The 21,256-nt window shown below is 48.2% G+C and overlaps 1 protein-coding gene across 3 annotated transcripts in view; it reads left to right on the top strand.

Moving 5' to 3' along the window:
* Positions 1 to 4,258: 4,258 nt before the first annotated feature.
* NR1I2 (nuclear receptor subfamily 1 group I member 2) overlaps positions 4,259 to 21,256 on the top strand; it is a 391,730-nt gene continuing 374,732 nt past the window's right edge. Inside the window, exon 1 of one of the 3 annotated variants that reach the window (XM_085621051.1) lies at positions 4,259 to 4,567. The gene's annotated coding sequence lies outside the window, so the exon portion shown is untranslated. The remainder of the gene's footprint in view (positions 4,568 to 21,256) is intronic. The other 2 variants (XM_085621053.1, XM_085621054.1) reach the window with 2 other exon arrangements.

Genomic DNA, 21,256 nt, shown 5'->3' with positions numbered 1-21,256 from the left:
CTGGAGTTTGAGTGACAGGGCTGGGGAATTCCAGGAGACAGGGTGAGGTGTCCCAGTGGTGAATAGAGAGATCTGCATCCAGATGGGTGGGAGGAGTTGCACCTGGGACCTGATTAGGGCTGTGCCTGCCTTCCACAATGCTGGCTCCACCTCCTGGGGAGCGGCTGATGTCTCTGCCCTGCACAGTGAATGAAGAGAAGGAATCCTGTCAACAGAGTGCTCCAGAGCTGTACTTGCCTTCCACAATGCTGGCTCCACCTCCTGTGGGGCGTCTAACGTTTCTGCCCTGCACTGTGAAAGGAAAGGAGACGTCTGGTAAACAAAGTGCTCAGGAACTGGTTTGGACTGGGCAAAGGCCCCTCTGCCTTCAGAGGACCAAGGATTTCTGGGTATAAATATTTGGACCCTGATCCCAAGAATTTAGATCACTTTGGGAAAACAAGAAGAACCTCTGCTGAGGGAGGAACCAGAAGAAGCTGAGGAGGAAACTATCCCTGAAACTGGGGGATTGGCCTGCAGTGGTTGCCTTACTGCCAAAGAGAGGAGAAAGGAACTTTGTGTGTACTTTTGCTGAATTTATGAAGGATCTCCAAGGGCTTGGAAAAGAGCTTGCCTCCTGCTGAAGTCTCAGGAACAACAGACTTCACCCCCCCCCAGCTCCCCAGAGTTCTTTGAAAGTGCTTGCTGCTGTTGTTGGGCCCTCTGAGGGACTGCGTGTCGCAAGGAGCTGGAAGCGCGACTCAAGAAGGAGAAGCGTGCTGCCGTCGGAGTTGTTGTCGTCGCATCTCGTAAAGTGTGTCGCCGCTGCAGCATCGAATCGAGCGGAAGCGTCTCGCATCATCCAGGAAGTGTCTCGCAACGCCGAAGAAGCGTGTCGCCATCGTAGCTGACGCATTGCACCGCATCAAGAGAAGAGTCTCGCATCAAGGAAGAAGCGTGTCGCCATCGCAGCCATCGTAGTTGTCGCATTGCACCGCATCAAGAAAAGTGCCTCGCATCCACGGAGAAGCGTGCCGCCATCGGAGCTGCTGTCGTCGCATCGCGTAAAGGGATGTCGCCGCTGCAACATCGCATCGAGCAGAAGCGTCTCGCAACGTCGGAGAAGAGTGTCGCTGCCAAGGCCGCTGTCATCGCATCGCGTAAAGTGTGTTGCCGCTGCAGCTGAAGCATCGAGTCGAGTCTTCTCGCAACATCGGAGAAGCGTGCCGCATCTGGAAGATCTTCACGTCTTTATTTCTTTGCACCAAAAACTTCATCGCATCAACATCGTTGCAACACTTTTGTTGCCCTGCGTGTCGCATCTAAAAGGTACATTGACTTAAAGTGTCGCATTTAAGAACTTAAGAGAACTAAGCAAAATCCTACCATCTAAAGTAACAATATTGTGTGTTTTTGTCGTTTAATGGTCTTGTGGTAAATCTATATAAAGAATACTTATTGTTGATATAAAACCTGTGTGGTGTCCATCTGTAGTGTTGTCACTTGATTACTGTATGTGTTCACAAATGCTTTACACACTGCCTCTGAGATAAGCCTGTCTGCTCGTTCCAAGCTACCAAGGGGGTGAGCAGGGGTTATTTTAGGAGTGTACCCCCCTTTCCCTGACTAAAGGAGGAGGTCCCTATTTGTCACAAGTGCATACCTGTGCCAACTAGAGACCCCCAAGTCTAACAGGGACAATTGCAGAGGAGAAGGGAAATGCCAGGGGTTCGTTGAATGGAGTTGAATAAACCTTCCTCAAATCTCACGTCCGGGGTGCTGACACTTTAAAAAGACCCTACTACGGACAGCTTTTATCTGTATCAAACCCCTGAACCTACATTAAGAAATTAAGTTGATATAAGTAGAGAACTGAGTACTGTAAACAGTGCTTACTCTTTGGAAGGAGTTTACCTTATACCACACCGTTAGCAAATACTGAAACTTTCATAAGAAATACACCACAGATTATTGACAAATATCTACTAAGAAAAGTGCACACTCTACGTAACAGCTGTCAAAAAAGACACTATTTGCAAAAATAATCAAGACCTAAAGGTGCTAAACATTCTACTACCTGCACTGCTCATACAATGGTGAAAACTTTACAGCGAGCTCATCGTCTGAGTCAAAACAAACACACGTACATAGGTTAGCACCTGGTGCACACAGTCTCCTATGCTAAGTAGAAATGACCATGCTAATCCCATTCTCTTCAATAAGTCAAGGCTGCTTACAATACTTAGTATGTCGAATCTTTGCCCTGTTGGAAACTGTTTCTGCAGTACCAAATTATTATATGGGGCATAATGAGCACAAGCCTACCGTCACCTGTTCACAGAGTTACTCTTGAATACAAAGATGTATAACGTGTTAAATGGCTCTACTCGGCTATGGTCCATTAGTAGGGGTGGGCGGAATTTGCGAAATTCACTTTCGAAAAAATTATCGCGAGAATGTTAAAAATCTCCGCAAACACGCGGAAATATCGCGAAGATGCGGAAGTTTTTTTCCCGCCCGTTCGCGGTATTTTCTGCGTGGTCGCGGCTCACCAACTTACCCATGCTGTTGCTCGCGGGTGTGGCCATCTTGTTTTCACTTGTCTCGCGGTGCATGATCGCGAGAAGAAAGACGTGATTGCGCGACGCATGACGTTACTGCGGGCGCGAACTGTCGCGAGACAGCGCAAATGGCTACCAACAATCCAACATCTCGTGGAGAACGCGACCGGATCGGGAAAACTTGTCGGCGAACGCGGGGATTCAGGTAAGGCGATCGCGCGCACGCGAGAATGTATTATTTTACAGCGCGAGCAGGAAACAAATTATCGCTAAGCTGCGGAATGCGGAAATTTTTACATTTTCGCGCTTTCCGCGGAACGCGAAAATCCCAAATTATGGCAATTTCCGCAAACGGAACAAAATTTTGGCCCAGGCCTATTCATTAGGAGGAACTGCCGTTTTCTAAATACTAACAACCATTAGTGGACCCAAACTGTACAAAATTAAGTGAAAAAGTAATAGAATAGTTATCCGCCACAATCTAAAGAATAAAACAAACGGGCACACTCATTGGATGATGTCATCAGTGACAGCCTGTCCTGCGCCTGCGAGAGTGTAGTAAGATACAAATTGTGGTCCACAATGAGTGACCTGGGGGAGGTGCAGGGCTTGTTGATTGTTCACGGGCCTTGCACTAAAACTGGTGTTGTATCTCGGGGCTATCTGTATCGTAGAGAGCTCGCTTTGGCACCGGCATAAACATGTTTCTGCCGTACGCCCCTGTGCTTCTACGGTGTGTAAGATTTTCTGATTTAATACACATAGCTGCTTCTACAGATTAAAACGTTCTAGGATTCTCTGCCACTGCTGTCAACATCAAAATGTTTTATCTAAGGTTTTATACCAGGCATTTTCCCTGTTTCTCCTGCCTCTGCTGCTCAGCCAGTGTGGATGGAATGGATGGAATGGATGGAATGTTGGTGTGGGTGGTGATGTCATTGCACAACACATAATATTTTAGTAATTGGCCTACAGAGAGGCATCTAAAGGACATGGTTCTGTAGATAATTAAAACGCAAGAAAATATCCTTGTTTGGTTTTTCCTAACACATATTAGGACAGTAGGAGCCCAGTCCTCCACAGGTAGCTTTGGAAACAGGAACATAATGTTGGCCCCTGTGACACAGTGGGGTCTAATCCCTCAAGATATTCGATATGTGAGACTCGGGGTGTGGGTGCTAGGCACATTCTTCTGGGAGCATCATTTCGCTTTATGTCATTGGTCGGAGGGTGCTGGTTAAAAGTGCAAGCTTGGTGTTGAACACCTATTCCAGCCCACCCCAAAGAGCACATCTTGTTAATGCAGTGCTTTACATGGACATATAGAAGTGCAGGTACTCAATCTTTAGAGTGCCTGTTTTCTCCTAAGAAGTGATGGTTCTCCTCCCTTAAATGTATCGCACAAGTGCCGAGAAGCGTGGGTACTCTTCCTTACGAATTAAAGAAGTGCAGGTATTCAGTGCCGGGTAGCACCTGCCCATTTAAAGCACTGCAATACTGGGATTATTGTCCACTTCAGGAAGTTTTCCGAGGCTGAATAGAAGCTTTTCCTGGTCCCACTACTAGCCTGGCCGTTCGCCTAGAAGCCATCTCTCAAGTCTCCGCCCTGAATGGTGTTTGGTCCCCTGACCAAGCCCCGCCTATTCTGGAGCCACCTGTAACATTCTCCGCCTCCTGGCTCCATGGGAACCTTCAGCCCGCCTCACAGCTGCGCTCCTATTGGTGGAGTGAGGTTGACGTTGACGTTGGTGTAGGTGTGCAGCGGGAGCTGAGGCTGTCAGTAAAGGTCGGGTCCCGGGAGACGCAGGGAGAGTGTGACGCAGAATTAATTGGAGCTCGTGACACGCACCTGGAGCCCCGTGCGCGTAGGAGCCCGGCACGCCCCGGGCACGAATAAGTCCGGCACATCGGGACTGTAGCGCTCCGTCACCGGCTGCCACCTCCTCTAGGCGCCCGCACTTGTGCCATGGTTCTGCAGCGGCAGCACTGAGGGCTACATGGAGAGGGGCTCACAGACCCGGCAACAGGTACCTGGCGCGCGGCGATGCGCCAGCTGGAGGGTGGTCCGGGGGGCAGCATCTGCATGTTCCGGAGAGCTGCATGGTTTGTGTGCAAGGGGAGGCACCAGCGCTGTGCACCGGGGAGAGGGGGGGGGGGGGCTGACCTGGCCACAGTGAGTGCAGGGGCCGCACGACGGGGTTTGTGTGCAGAGCACTGCGTGCATTTTGGAGAGGCGTCTTTGCACAAGTCTGACCACTTTGTGCAAAGGTGTCATTGGTGAGGCGGGGGCGCACACAGCGAGTCTCTGGAAGAGGTGGCACTGGCTGGTGAGCTGGAAAGTGACGGCTCGGCTAAGAATCCAAGAAGAGCCATAGGCGACCTTTGCTTGGGTTTCCCCTAGTGACCTTGGGTCACCTCTCTCGAGTAGTAGGTGGCTGTGGAGATGAGAGGGCCCCGGGGCTCTATCGTGGTGGTCTCCGCTGGATAGCTCCCAGTAGAGCGCCTGTTTCTAGGCGCTGGGAGTGCCCGATGTTTCTCCGAGGCGGGGCATTATTTTAGGCAGCCCGGCCCGGAAACAGAGAGAGGCAAACGGGGCTCGCTGTTTCCGCGCTGTGTTGTAGGAATATCTTAAGGATGTTGGGGGTCCTGAGCCAAACGTATTTTGGGGTTGGGGGTCCCTGTTCGGAACACCTTGAATTTCAGCTCTTTCATGCTCTCTTTGGCCGGCTCACTGGCTGCACATTGGTTCAAATTCTAAATGTGTGCATCTAGCATTCAGGCATGTGACGTGTGTTTCCAGGATTGCAATACAGCCGCAGCGCACTGATATGAATGCAAACAATCTTTGTTATAATCTTTATTACCACCTAAAATGTTTCGTGCATGACGTCCTGGTTCGATTCAAATTAATTTTTCATGGATATTACATAGTTTTCAATAACATAAATGTTTCTTTACAAATGTCTATAAAGTCTTAAATACATTGAATGAAAACGGTATTTAAAAACTGTCTTTTAAAGGTAAATTAATATTTATCAGGGCTGTTTGCAGAACAGAGCTTGCTCAGACAAAGTTGAGGAGACAATCAAGGGGCCCCCTGAAATGCTGGGGCCCTGGGCCAGAGCCCACTTTGCCCATGCCTTGAACCATCTCTGGTGTACTGTCTAAAAATGAAGCTCATACTCTGAGAAATAGCGGGTAAAATGGATTGTCTTTGCCATTAGGCGCTGCGTTCAGGCGGCGGGGCCCATCAGGCGCGTGGGTGTGATTTCGTTTCAGGGTTTACATCTTTGAAATCACCTGTGTCTCTGCTGGGCGTGTGTGGGGTTTTAAAGCTTTGGGGGTCTGCTCGGCCTGCACACAAGTCTGTGCGTGGTGTAGTGCTGCAATCTCTGTGCGGTCTGGGGGAAGAGGGAGGGGTGGGTGTAGGCAATGTCTCTTGTACCCAGTAGGAGTTGGGGTAGAGGGCTGCATCGCCTGTGCACAGCGATGGTTCCTTCACATGTTCAGCGGGCCTTTTAGGGACTGCTCCTGTTAGGTCCAGCGGGACATGATCCATGTCGGACTGTCAGATAGTCGCATAATTTTTTAGGTTTCGCCTAGCGTTGCTGTGCACATGCGTAACTCGCTCGGTGAGATTTAATGCATATGAGTAATTTCTGAAAAGGGCTTTAAGCCATGTCCCTTATTCCCATTGGCTCGCGTCACCGTTTGTTAAACGGTGTGCCGCCTTTGGGAATAAGCTTTCCAGGATGCCTCCTTTTACCTTTTTTGACCGGACCACTCGGACTGGCTTGCCTGCATTACGGCTGTCGTGACAAAGTTTCTTATCAGAAGCTTCGTCGCGCTGCCTTGCACGCGCCAGTCCGTGTCTTTGATTGGGCCAGACAAAAAAGCAGACAGGGCGCCGCGTGTTTATTTTTGCATCTCGCTTTCACTTTAAAGTGAAAGCGTGATGCAAAAATAAACAGCGGATGTCTACGTGTCTGGCAAGCACTTGTTCCTACTCTCTCCCACCTCTGCCTGCAGCCCTCCTCGTGTCTCAGTGTCCAGCACCCAATACTTCCGTCTCTTGGCACCGTGTGTTTATTTTTGCATCTCGCTTTCACTTTTGAAAGCGTGATGCAAAAATAAACAGCGGATGCCTGCGTGTCTGGCGAGCTCTTGTGCTTCCCAAGGTGCCATGTCCATGCTCACCCCGTTCTCTTGCTCCTATTCGCCTCGTACTCCCCTCCTTCACACATCTGCTTCTGCCCACCTTGTTAGTTTCAATCCCTTTGCCTTCACCAGTGCATCTTTACTATCACTTTTCCCCATTTGTTCCCCTAATGGTCCGTAATACCGTGATGTCCTCACTGAATCATTAGGAGACGTATAGATTTGAGATGTTCTCTCGGAGATTCTTCACAGTGTTAGTAAATCACGCACACCACCGTGAACGATTTGATCAATACTTCTCAGTTATATCAGTTGGGTTGGAGTGCGGGGTGGTAAGGTCCTCTAAACCAAGGCGTAATTAAATCAAAAAGGTTGCATTTCCCTGCACAGGAGATGTCCCTCCATATGCACTGCCACTGGTGTGAAGTTTAGGAGTTTGTAAAGATAATCAATAAAGTTTGGGTAGTTCAAATCAAGAATTTATTGTTTGTTATATAATATCATATCCTCATTGTATTCATGAGATGATGATGCTTTTAAACAAATCCATTAAAGGGTTATTCTTGATCTTTAAATCAATCATCCGAATGAAAACCCCAATGTATTTTGGGCAGTTGACCTGCCCTTCGTCGGGGAGTGAATTCCCAGAGAAAGTAAAGATGGCTGAAAGTCAGGCGACCTGAATGTCTGGAGTGTGAAATTAGGTTGACAGTACGAGAGCAGTGAGGCTGGTGCTCTGATAGTCGCAGTGATAACCATAATATAAAGTACCGGTGAATGAAAGTGATATGGAAGCGAAATTGTGAAGAAACAAGCGAGCTGAAAAAACGGGATCTCGTGGGGGTATGTATTGTCAAAACATGAAACGTTTTGTGAGATCTGCGGTGAAAAGAAACACTATTATATAGAGAGCCTCATACTACGAAATAGGAAGTGGTACTCGTGAATATTCACACAGGTATTCGTGTGACAACCTGTGAAAAATATTGGTGCTGAAAGCAAAAGCCCAAATGACGCGGTGAACATTGAAACGAGTGACTTAATTAAATAAGTGATACACCGTGCCTGTGAGCAATAGTGCGAACACTTGTTTGGATATTTTCGAATGTGCTCATGATGAATTTAGAAATTATCGGTGTGCAAAAGGAATAAGTGAATAATGCAATTAAAGTTATGAAAACGGGTGCTGTGAGCGCATACCAAATCAATAAGTACCGTGTTACTTAATGTAAAGGTGACACCGGCAGCATTCCTCCCGCCGACGTGGTGTTGAAGCTGTCGTGGATGTCAGCAATCTTGCGGTGGAAGAAGATGGCGAGCGAGTCGCATAGTTCTTGTGAGGGCGGGATGTCATTGGTGTTGGCGCTGGAGAGTTCCTTTATGATACTGAAGGGCTCTTTGCTGTCGTGTGCGTTGTTGCCCAGGCGGTTTTTGAAGGAGGATCTCTTGGCTAATCTGATGAGGTGGTGATGTCTGCGTGTGGCGTCCTTGTGGACTGCGTGGTTGTCCGGTGTGCGTTCGTGGAGCCATATCTTCTCCAGTTTCCGGCATGCGCGTTTGGAGGTCTGGAGTTCGTCGGTGAACCAGGTGGCTCTTTTGCTGGCGTGGCTGTTGGAGGGTTTCTTGAGTGGGGCGAGGGTTTTGGCGCAGTCGTCGATCCACTGTCTGAGGTTGCGGGCTGCGGCGTCTGGGTTGATGGGGTCGGTGGGTGGGTTCTGGGTGAGGGTGGCGGTCATCTGGTCTTCGGTGACTTTGCTCCTGCAGCGGCGAGGCAGCTGTTGGGTGCGGTGGTGCGTGCGTGGTTGGTTTCTTGAAGGTGAAATGGATGCAGCGGTGGTCGGTCCAGTGGAGTTCGGTGGTGTGGTCGAAGGCGACGTGGGTGCTTGTGGAGAAGACTGGGTCCAGCGTGTGGCCGGCGGCATGGGTGGGTGCGGTGATGAGTTGTCTGAGGCCGAGGTTGGCGAGGTTGTCGATCAGGGTGGCGGAGTTGGCGTTGTTGTTGGTGGAAGTTCAGGTCCCCGAGGAGGATGTAGTCCATGGAGGCAAGTGCGTGGGAGCTGGTGAGGTCGGCGATGGCGTCGCTAAATTGAGCCCAGGGTCCTGGGGGGGGGTCTGTAGATGAGTGTTCCTCTGAGGGTAGGTGTTGGGGTCGATGTGGATCCGGAATTGCAGGTGTTCGGCGGTGTTGAGGGTGTCGTCTGCATGGGTGGCGACCTTGAGGGTGGACTTGTGGACGATGGCTATTCCTCCTCCGATTCCGTTGGTGCGATCCCTGCGGGTGATTTTGTAGCTGTCCGGGATGGCTATGGCGATATCGGGCGCCAAGGAGTCGTTCCACCAGGTCTCGGTCAGGAAGGCCACACCTGGGGCGGAGGTGTCGAGCAGATCCCAGAGCTCGATGGTGTGTTTGTGTGCGGAACGGGTGTTGAGAAGTATGCAGCGGAGGTGATTGGGTCCAGTCCTTGGAGGTTTGGTGGCTCTGTCGCAGGTGAAGCTGCAGGTGCGGCAGGAGAAGGGTCCGTTTCGGGGCGGCCGGGAAGCAGGTGTGGTTTCGGCCGGCATTGAGTGCGTGGAGGGTGCTGGCGTCGTAGCAGAGTCTGGTATTGTGGCGTTCGCGTGGTCCAGGGGTTCTGGCGCTGGGCGCGCTCCAGGCGCAGATGGGCTTGCCTTGGGCGCGCCAGCGGCACGGCCGTGCAGCGTCCGGTATATATGGGGAGGCGGAAGGGAGGAGCAGCTGGGAGGTGGGAGCAGTGAGTGGGCAGGGGGCGGGCCGCGGGGGTGCAGCGGCAGGGAAACCGTGGTAAAGAAGGCAAAGTGGGCACAACAACAAGGGGGGGAAAAGGAGTGTTACAGCAGGAAGCGGGGCACAAAAGGGGAGAGACACGAGTGGCACAGAAGCAAATGGATGGCACCTACCAGCAGTAGCGGCAGCAGGGGCACACAGTCGGCGCTGCGTGGAGGGGGAGCGACCTACCAGGAGGGTCAGGGGTTGCAAATGCTTGTTTTTTCATACTCTCCATTTAACTGTAACTCACGCAGTTATCCTGAAAATCTCAAATCTATCTGGCCACTCTTGCCCTACGCTGGACACTCCTGGTTTATTTACATAGTAGGTCGTGTGTGTGTATTTTTGATTTTTGTATTTATTTGTTTATTTTTTTCATTAAATTTACGAGAAGATGAGTCGCGGGTCTGGTGGAATCATTGTGAGGCGATGTCTGATGCGGGTAATCTGCTGCTTGTGGTTCTCCAGCTAGCCCCTGAGAGCGGGATTATGACTTTGTAACACCCCTACTCCACCCCCCTCTTATTTTTATGCTGGGTCTGTTAGTTTAGTGGACTAATGTGGCCACTGTAGGGGCCTATGTTTCATCTCATGGTCACAGGTTCAAATCCTGGCGGGTCCTACTCGGCCTTTCATTCTTCAGAGGTCGATAAAATGAGTACCATTGAGGTGGGTAACAATAAACCTCTTATTCAGCAACAAGCTACCCTTGAACATGCACTTTACTAATACCAGGGCTTTAAGTGGGCCTGGTCTCACTGGTGCTCAGCACCGGCAGTTTAAAGGGGGCCTTGAAACGGGGCTCTATCGGGCTCCGTTTTGTGACCTGGCACAGGCGCTCCTTTTTTCCGGACTGCAGTGACAGCAGGCACATCATGTGCACTGCTCTCACTGCTTATTAGTGGAGAAGTTACTTCATGACGTCATGCCAGGTGAGTGTTCCAGGGGAAGGGAAATCTTTAAAAAGAGTAATTTTCTCTTTGTATTTCCCTTCTCTTTTTAGAAACTCAGGGGCAGAAAAAATGTTGTGGTGTCACCAGGGCTTTAAGTGGAATCTTTTTCAATATTATATACAAGCCATAGTTGCTGCTTATTTATCTTACGCAACTAACAACCATTGACAAAGCCAATAGTACTGACTTGTTGCAGGTATGATGTTACTTGTTATATCATATTTCTGGATGCAATGACAGAATCCGCAAAATACAAGTCAGGTGGCACACTATGCTAAACCCAGATTTTTAGCTTGTGTGTTTTTAAGCCACGCCCTTAATCACATTGACCACGCCCCTTTGAGAGACCCCCCCCCTCCCCAGTTTTTTTTTTTATCCCACTTAAAGCCCTGACTAATACACACTTGTTAGGTTAGGTTATGTTTCTCCATGATATCAGTGGGGCGGGGTGGTTCGAGGTTTGGGGGGCGGGTCCAACAGCTGACACTGGGAAAAGAGAATCTTAGCAGACCAAGTTACTGCTTCATGCTAAAATCTAGCCTTTACGCAGCCTCGTGCCCCAGTTTGTGTGGGCCTTGTGGGGAAACCTTGTCAGCAGCATCCGTTATCAGAGATCTTAATACCATGGACTCTAATCCCATTTCAGAAAGTAATCGATTTGTGTTTGTTAGCTTCTCTAATGTACATAATAGATCACACACCAGCCGTTTCCGCCCCCTCTTTCACCCTCTCAGATGGCTTCCCAACGGTTCCCGACCCAAATTGATGAGAGCCAGTAGCCCCAACCACAGTGCTTCGCAAAAACCATGACAAGCAAGCATTGACAATGCCAAGAAGCAGGTGGTTAGCACCAGCCATATATACTTTGCCATTTTTTTAATTTTTTTTGCAGGGGAAAACATTTTTTTTTTTTTTTGCCAGTTCTCAAAATGCAAATCGGACTTTTTAGCTTTGGGAATTACTTTTTTTATTTTTTCCTTTTTTTTTTTTAAAAGTCTTCCCACAGAGTGCATGCACACTTCTTCGAGACATATTGCTTACAATTTAGTGGGTTTACACCCCACCCACAGCATCCTATTAGTTGTTTTTGTTGTCGTTGTCATTTGCAATCCCTCAATTGCTTAGCTCCCGTGGCTTCCCTTCCTTTCGTTGGCTCCTCCCTGCCATATGAACCAAGTACATATGTCCTTCCTTGGCATGCAATGTGCTTTCCTCCTTTTAACACCAGGAATACAGATTATTTAAGTTGCTTTCGACCTATCGGGCCGGAGAAATAACATTTTCCTTTAGTGAAATAACCCAAGTGCAGCCAAGGTTTTTCCCGGGAGCCGTTTTAAATCCCCGTATTCCTCACGGCCTCAGGGTGAGGGCCAGTGTTCCCAATAGACCGATAAATAAAAGTAGGATCCTTCACCTTAATTATGTCTTCTCAACGCAGGATCTAGACAATCCAGGAATTCTCTTGGGAGCGAGTGGTTAAGGTGTTGGTACCTCCATTTATTAAATAATCTATGAATGTCCCTTATGGTGACCACCTCTCTCCAGGTCATTGCTCAAACTGTCTTCAGTCCTGGACTTTTGTGTGAAAGTTTAATGCATTCTGGGTGTTCTGTTCTGTTCTGTTCTTGTTTTGATTGAATTATTTATACTAGCACACCTGAATCTGTGGTTTGTAGGGGAAATGTTTAGACCTCGAGATAGTGTCTGTAATGACCCGCAGGGCGGTGGTCTTGCTGTTGTGCCGATATCACTTCCGCTCTCTTGTCCTGTTCCAAGCAGATGGACTTGAGTCTTTTCGTCCAGTCTGGTTTCACTGAGCCCCAGGACATGGTTCCCTCAGCAGCCGGGTTGCATAGTGTCTTCTTTGATGTTTTGTGCATAGACATGCTACACCCTTGATCTCTTTTTCGGTGCTGAGAAGATTCCGTTGCTCCTGCACACACGCATGTTCTTCATGTAATGGCGGTGGTGAGAAGTGGACACATCGGTAATGCCACCTGCGTGCGGCACGCCTGTGTTGGTCTTCTCTCTACTCAGTATCCTTGTGTTTCTGAAGCAATGTTTGGGAGGACATTAGAGTTTGGGAGCTGGTGAGATGGATTTTATACCAGTGCCAGGTGGCCCTTATTGAAGCATCTTTGTGGCAAAGTACCCCATGTCCCACATCTCCTGCTTCATGACCCCATCTGCCCTTCTGCATCCACAAAGCTGAATTAGGCTGATGCCATGAGTGTCATGGCTAGTGGATTGATACAGGTAGATGTGTGTAAGACATTGGGTGACAGTCTCATCAGTTCACAATCCTGGGCGATCAGATTTCAGAATGTCACTTTGTGGCTTTTAGACGTCAGATGCTGCATGAGAGACAGACCCGCGATAAGGGACAGTATCCTTTCCATTTGAAACTTTTCGCTCTTCTGGGCGCGGTCCAGTTGCCACACAACGGGTAGCATGGCTACACCTAAAGCTATTTCATTTGCAGATCGAGCATTGGAATAATGTTTGTTTGCGTCGGAGCCTGGCAGGAGTCTCTCCAGCCTACCCTCAAACTGGGCCGGCTGTAGGGCAGTGCGACTGGTGCCACCGCACCGGGTGCTAACTGCGTGTGGAGGCGCCGCATATTATGGTTTTAAAAGCACCTGCTGATGTGTTTCTTACTTCCAGCAATTGCCGGGCAACAATAAAAATTTCAAGATAACTCCAGTGATTAATGTTCTTCCTAGAGAGATAGTGTGGTCTAGTGGAAGCTTTGACTCATGATACGTTAGCACAGTGGGTTAATATGCGTGTTGCTAAGAACGTGTACCATGCAGATCACAAAGTGCATATAATGTAGATGGATCAGTGGTTTACTGCATTTGTTGGATAGATCCTATTACTTGCATTTTATAGGTTAAAATCCTAATGTAGAACAGTGAGCCATTAATGGTCATCAAAGAGCTGCATGAAAACTGCAAGGTATAGGTTGAGCGTTATTTTTCCCCAGTCCTTCGTTATCATAATGTTGCAAAATGGGTTTATTTGGGTAGAAATCAATTCTCATTATCCAAGAGAACCCCCAACCGTGGTTTTACGTTTTAAATTATAAGTTTTTGTGCCTCCTAGATCAAGCACTCTGAAACTATACTGTCTACCAGTGTAGATGACCCCTTGTAGTCCTATGGCTTGTTCAACATTTCCTGTACACTGATTTACAAGTACAATTGATTGTCCCTGTGTAATATGTGTGCGATGTAAAGTGCTCTGACACCCTACACTGGTATGAGTGACTCTATAATACTCATTAAATCTCAGAGAGGGTAGTTATGGGGACTTCAGAGGCTGTGTTAGAGGGTGGTCGTGAGAATTTGTGGCGGAGGTGGTCATGGGGGGGGGGGGGGGGGGGCAACAAACTGTCGCACCAGGCACCTCCAGCGCTAAAGCCAGCCCTGCCCTCCTAGCATGAGGTCTGGCGCAGTAAATCACAGACTTGCAGAATTCCCCTTTTTATGGGAAATATTCCAGCGGGCGACCTTGCCTGCTTTTGAAATTAAGGACTGGGGAGGCTGAATCCTGAAACACAGGGCATCGGCTAGATTCTGTGTAACACTGCCACACGCCCTACATGGAGGAAGCTGGCTGGATTCTGTGCTGGTCACCTTCCAGCAGCTTCTTCTGCGGGAGGAGACGCACGGGGAGTTAATGATTTGTGGGCCGTGAGGAGCTGTGTGTCAGCAAGCCACAAACCGACCGCTGCATGCTGTGCAGGCGTCCTAACTTGTGGCAACCTACTGGACTCGCCAAGACCACCGGACCTTGTGGGTCTAAGGGGCGCCTCTTCATGAGGTCACACAGATGTGTGATGGAGCCAGCCATGCTGCTGCACCCGATCATGTGCCCTGGGGGTAGGAACGCGTGGTGGAATACTTCATGCAGCCTTCCAGCCCGCTGCTAAAGCCCTGAACCCAACAAGGGCCTATAAAAAGGGAGAGGGCCTTTAACAACTAGTATAGCCAGAGGCAGAAGGGCTATAAGGCTATTAGAACATTCCATCCACTAAGGGTAGAATCCTTGAAAATTAAAAAGGGAGAAACATAAAGACAGACATTGGAATGTTGGAGCTCCCGGCTTTTAACAGCCATTAAAATCCCAGAGCTCCTCCATAGTTTTCAATGGAGCGCTCAACATTCCAATGTTCTGATGTCACAGGAGGGTTTCAATCCCTTTAGCACTCGCCCATGCTAGGATCAGAACAATATTGATATTGAAGAGCGATCCTAGGATATCTCGCAGCCTGTTTCCACATGTCGAACTTACCTAATTGGTTTCCTAAATGATCACGCGGTGACTTGAACTGAGGGCGCTATTTGTAATATCGTTCTGATTTGTGAAGGTCACTGTGCACGCCCTTTGTGCAGAATTGGCAGCCTGTCTGTCCACAGAGCTGCCCTGCTTGCCAACATCCTTGTGAGCTCCTTCGCAAGAACCAAACACCTCCATTTCCTGGGAAATAAATGCTGTTGGTTGAAGTTTAACTTGTCTCCTATCTGTCTAGTTAATGTGTCACTGTTAGGCCTGGCTTCCTTGGAATGTTTTTCCCCTCTATTTTTTTCTTTACCTCTGCTGATCAGTGCGAAAGTGCAAGTGCTCCCTGTGTAAATTGTGTTTATCAATTGGTGATTCCATGATTGGCATATTTAATTTACTGGTAAGTCTCTAGTAAAGTGCACTGTGTGCCCAGGCCTTGTAAATCAAATGCTACTAGTGGGCCGGCAGCACTGATTGTGCCACACACATGAGTAGCCCTATAAAAGTGTCTCAGGCCTGTCACTTCAGTTCCCGTGAGTGCAGTTTTAACCTGCCCTGCCGACCTTGCAAGCACACTCACTTGCCAGGCTCAAACCTTCCCTTTTCTTCATGGTAGGCCCAAGGTACCCCCATTGGAAGGGTGCAGTGTATGTAAAATGTAGGACATGTAATATGTTATACATGTCTTGATAGTACAATACTTCAATTTTGTTTATCACTATTGTAAGGGCTAGCTCTCCCATGGGCTATCATTGGAGCCACCTTTTACATTTTACAAGTGTAACTTTCAATTGGGAAACACTAGAGATTTAGAGTTTGGGCTCTTTAAGCTCAGAATTCAAAAATACATATTTTACGAAAGGTGTTTTTTATTAAATTGTGTGTTTTGAAAATACCACTTTTAGAAAGTGGGTATTTTCTTGCTTTGCCGGCCTGGCTGTGTAATCAACATCTGGTTTAGACTCACATTTGGACTGTTTGTGCACTCACTCTGGACCGTCACACAAAGACAGCAGAGGTGTGCCCTGCATATCCTGAGTGCCCATCACCAGGCTGATGGGCCTTCCTGAATTAGAGTGGTGGGAGGAGTTGTCACTGATACCTGAATAGGGCTGTGCCTGGCCTCTCACAAGGCTGTGTCCAACCCCCTGTAGTTTGTCTGGAGACAGGGCAAGGCAGAATATGTGCACTACATAGACTATCCTTTGAAGTATGCCTACTTCAAAGGCCAACATGGGTATAAATATTGGACCTATAACTCCAGACTTTAGAACACTTCTGGACTAAGAGGAGAATCTGTCAATAAGAAGAGCTAGAAAAACTGTAAGAGGGGATCTGCCACTCTGCTTGTTGCTGTGTTGTACTGGGCGGCTGCTACTGGACTTGGGTGGTGGTGCGGGGACAGGGGTGGTTAATTAGGAAAAAAAATTGACATTCAAACTGCCGTCTGCTGCCTCCCCTGCGTCCCCGCGCTTCCTTTCTCCAGTCAGGCCAGCAGCAGGAAGCGCCTGGCACACAGACTCCCCTAAGCCAATCAACGCTGCAATGCAGCGTTGTAATTGGTCTGAGAGCCGTAGTTCGGCGCTCAGACGGGAACAGGGAGCCTGTGCATGTTCCTCACTCAGCTGTGTAATGCAGCCTGGTGGTGAACATGCAAACTGCGAATGAACTGTTTAGTCGGCCCAAGAGGTCCTACCAAACAATTTATGCGCACTTTGGGTATGTAAACCACTCATCCCCTGCTACGCCCAACACAGCAATCGGAAAAATAAAATGCAATAGGAAATGCAATGCATGCAATAGGAAAAATAAAATGATAATAACGGTACGTTATTGTCATTTTATTGTTTCTTTTTTTTTTTCGCAGTGGGGCAACGCTCCTGCGCCTTAGCTGAGGAGCCGCCACTGTCTGTATCTAAAACCACATAAGTATTATCAAAGACACTAGACCACGGCTTTTGTTTGAAAATACCAGTTTTAAAAGTATCTGTTCCTCAACATATGCAGCTGATCTGGAGCAGTGATCAATATCAGAAGCCCACCGCGTGGCCACCTCCTATTTCTGTTTGGTCATTTGCTCCTGTTGGCGATGAGGCTTCGGGCGCCAAGTTTAAATGATGGATAATTATACAAAACGCCATGTTCATTTAGGACCGGATAAGGTAAAGACCAGGTTTCAGGGCTCCAACAGGCCAATGGAGCACACCAGATCTAAACGCAACTACCCAAGACGAGGGGAAGAAGACGCCACAAGATAAACAAATCTGCTTGGTATTCATAATTCGCTCTATGATTGCCTTTTTTAAATTAAGAGAACTAAAGCTGGGATTGACAATGGGAAACACTGTCGGCTAGGACAGAAGTGTTGTGGTGGGGGAGGGTTTCATGGTTCTCCAGTACATTTATTGCTGAAGCATACCAGGGAACTAGAACCGATTTTAAATAAGTCATGTGATTGCTCGGAGTCCTCTGCAAATAAGGGGGGAGAGGGTGTGGTCCGTCGGCTTTAACTGCCGACTTTGGTGCAGGAAACCAGGGTTCGAGCCTCGGGGTCGCGTCCACATCCTGTGATTCTGTGAAAATCACTTAATCTCCCCGTGCCTAAATATGTAATGTACATACGGTGCTCATGTACAGCGCTCCAATACCTTCGAGTCGAGTTCGCGCTATATAAAAGATGCAAAAAAAAGAAATGGAAGTGACAGACTGAGTCATCACCAGGGCAAGTTTTTAAATCATCATCAAATCTTTATTTCGGCCACCAGGGCCATAAAAGATAACAAAGTACAACATTACAATACAATACAATAAAAAAACAATAAAATTCCATGAACAGCAAATTTTTAAGAACATCAGGCAATTGGCTCGTTTGCAAAGACTTGATGTAGCGCATGCGAGTAAACCACATGGAAGTTAAATAGATGTCTGTGTATAATTAAAGATCAGCGTTTAAAATGGATGGTGAAATGATGACGTTGCACCTGGTGTGGTGTTTACTGGTGTGTGTTTAGGAAGCACAGCAAAGAGGTTGTCAGGGAAGCAGTTGCTTTTGCATGAAGTATTCTCCTAGGCTGTGACGTCAGAGCGGAATGTTGAATATAGGCATGTTTCAGGTAGGTGCGCGCAGACCGATAAAGGAGTGAGTTGAATTCTGAGGTCCATTGTGGGTATCCTGCTGGTGTAGGTAGTTATGATGGATGCTGCCTGCCTTGGAGAGGCGCCGAGAGCGATACCTTTAAACTTCTCACAAGGGAGGGGTAAAGGGTAACTGGGAAGAGCTGGTTACACATTCATATGACAGAGGACGCCGCTCAAACCCGTTCTGCCCAGGATTTCCAAACAAAGGCTACAATTACGAAAGCTTTGGGGGCTTCTTAAATATTTGGACATCATCTGGCAATTCCACTTTAAAAACGAGAGGTAGTAGGTGAAACTCAAGTTGCAGTGTTACTCTCACAGTCTAGGTTCCCACAAGGCCCTGTGTGTTGGCATCATTTGTTGCTCGCTCTCGATGGCTTTGTGCTGGGGTGTAGAGGGTTAAAGCGGGCTCTGACACCGAAGTCTGGCCGGAGCATACAATACTAAAAGATAAGGAGGCCATAAAGCGTGCAACGTAAGCAAACAGTAACCTGAGCTGGGTCCATGGAACCAATGAAAACAGGAACCAGCACCAGAAAATGTCGACTGTCTGAGGCGGCATTGGCTTAGTCCGAAGTGAATTGCTCCTTGAAGAATTCATATCAGATGCTTCCGAAGTTAAGAATAACAAGCTAACGAGGAGGGAGGGGGAGAAGGGAGGAGGGAGGGGGGTAGTGAGAGCAGACAGCAAGGGGGTGGAGGAGCATGATTCACGCGCTGGAAGGCTTAATGAGCCATGACAGAAAGGCAGATGGCGGCTGCGCGCGTGCACGCAAGCTTTAGGCCACCAAAAGCCTGTGGCAGCACTTTGAAAACCTATACACTAAATGTCTTGCAGCGCATGCGCTGCCTCAGCGAGACCTAATAAGCCTAGTGTATGGAAGGGACTCGTGTCGGGCGGAATGACTGGTTAGAGCGGATGCCCTTCGGACCGAGACAGTAGAAAGCCCAATGAGCCGTACAGAAAGCAACTGGTGGCCAATGGAGACGCTGTCACTCTTCCGACTCGGGTACAAACTTGCATAGTTTAAACCCTTTCCCACTGCCATGTCAAAGGAGGGCTGCAGTTCACCCGTCTTCCCCAGAGGTGGCGCACATGTGCATCCAGTAGTCTGGAAAGAACCCCTGCTCCCAGGTAGTAGTCACGGGTCATTGAGCACAGACAGGATGGACTTCTAGAAGCTTCATCCAACAGAAACACTCGGACGATGCTGCATTGGGGTGACCAACTGGCATGGGTGAAAATTCAGGACGGTGAGTGTAAAAATTCAGGACAATGGGTCAAAATTGAGGGCAAAAATTTAGGACCGGTGGACAAAACTCAGGACAAAACTTCAGGACAAAAGGTAAGTTTTACAGACAAATCAGAGGAGGTTGCGCAATAGTATATGTCAGTAAATGGACAACCACTTAAGTACAGGTCAAAATAAGTTTAGATTAGGTTGAGACAATCGTGCACTTCAGTATGCATGCAGCTTTGATCAACTGTGCAGTTCTTTTTGTGGTATTTCAAATGATGATAATCTATGTATACATGTATAGCACTGGGTTGTCCAGTCTGATATTTTGTTTACAATTCATGGTCCTGAGCAGGCATGTTTGCTAAGAGTAATGTTCGGGAAGATCTGCTCAGAATGACATCGTGAGATGTAAAGTGGCATCCATAGGATGCAGCTAATCCATATCTAAACATAGTCAAACATTTGCAAACCTATCCATCATGTATCCTTTCATCCAATATTTCACTCATCCATCCATTCTCCATCAATCCACCCTTTCACTCTATTCATCCGCACACTCATCCATCCATTTACTCATCCATCCATTTACCCTTTCACACATCCAGCCATCCTTTCACTTATCCTTCCACCCATTCACACTTTCAGTCATCCATCCATCCTCCCTTTCTTTATCGACCCTTTCATTTAGCCATCCTTCCATCCATCAAATTGCTCATCCACTCATGAATCCATCCATTGATTGACCCTATCACTCATCCATCCAACTACCCTTCCACCCATACATCATACACCCATACCTTTTCTCTCATCCATCCTTCCACTCATCCATCCTTCCACTCATCCATCTTTTCTCTCATTATCCTGACATTCACCCTTTCACTCATCCATTCATTCTTTCACTAATCCAGCCAGCCATCCACCCATCCTTTCACTGACTCACTCGCCCACCTTTTCACATTATGAGCTGAGCCTTCGTCTGCAGAGTTGCAGACAGAAGAGACCCATCAGGAACTCCACCCTCGCTGTAGTGCCTAACGCAAAGGGAGGGGTTCAAGATGTCCCTGCACACTTGGAAGTCATGAGTCGTGCATGATGCACAGTGCCAGGACGTGAGGTGACTGTGACATGGTGTTGTTTCCAGAGCTTTAAGTGGGATGACAACTTGGTGGGGGGGGGGGGGGGTCTCTCCAAAGGGGTTGTTCGATGTAATTAAGGGCGTAGCTTAAAGCACCTAAACTGAAAATCTGTGCATAGCATACTGTGCCACCGACTGGTATTTGCTGCTTCTCTCATTGCATTCAGATATATAATACAACAAGTAATGTTATACCTACAACAAGCCAGAACTATTGGCTTTGTCAATGGTTGTTAGTTGCATAGAATAAAAGAGCAGCAACCATGGCTTCCTTGAATAAAATATTGAAAATGCATCCGTTCTAAAATGATGAGACCATGAAAGATCTCGAACCCCTTCTTCTTGTTAACTCCTCTCGCCGCCTTCTTTTCATGAACTGGATTCTCGCGTAGCGGCAATGGCGTGGTTGTACATTTCTTCCATCTGACAGGACGCCCTGCCCTAGACCGAGGCTGGAGGAGGCCACCACATGCTTTCACAACCCAGCTGGCCCATTGCCCTTCTGTATGTGACAATCATCCGCTGCGGACCGAACGACCATGGGCGGGTGGGGCTACTCTTGCGCTCAGAGGCGTGCGAGGCGGCCCCTTCAGGGAGCTGAAGATTCTCACTGGTAACAGTGCTGTTCCCCAGAGCCCATAATTACGGACAAAAAGCGTCCGTAAAAAGGATCATAACGACGTGAGAACCAAATTACGGACGGTCCGTGAAATTTACAGACGGTTGGTCACCCTGTGCTGCATTCACCTGGCACCTCCGAGTTACTTGTCCAATCTAAATTGAGAGTTCATGACCTTTTTGAAACAGACCCCTCCCTCTTACTGGCCCTGAGTTTCAGCCAAGTTTTACTCCCATCAGGCAGGCGACTAGAGCGCCCCGAAGCTCAGGGTCCGCTATGTGCAGGGCCACAAGAATAAAAGATTGTGTGGCTGCAGCGTTTTTTGCACTATTGTAGATATATCACATAATCCCATCATCTGCTGCATAATCTGCAGATTTTAACCCATTCTTTGGGTTTT

The sequence above is a fragment of the Triturus cristatus genome, chromosome 8, assembly GCF_964204655.1.
Source record: "Triturus cristatus chromosome 8, aTriCri1.1, whole genome shotgun sequence".
Taxonomy (NCBI): Eukaryota; Metazoa; Chordata; class Amphibia; order Caudata; family Salamandridae; genus Triturus; species Triturus cristatus.
The sequence above is the reverse complement of the archived record's forward strand: the minus strand, read 5'-3'. Positions and strand labels throughout refer to the sequence as shown.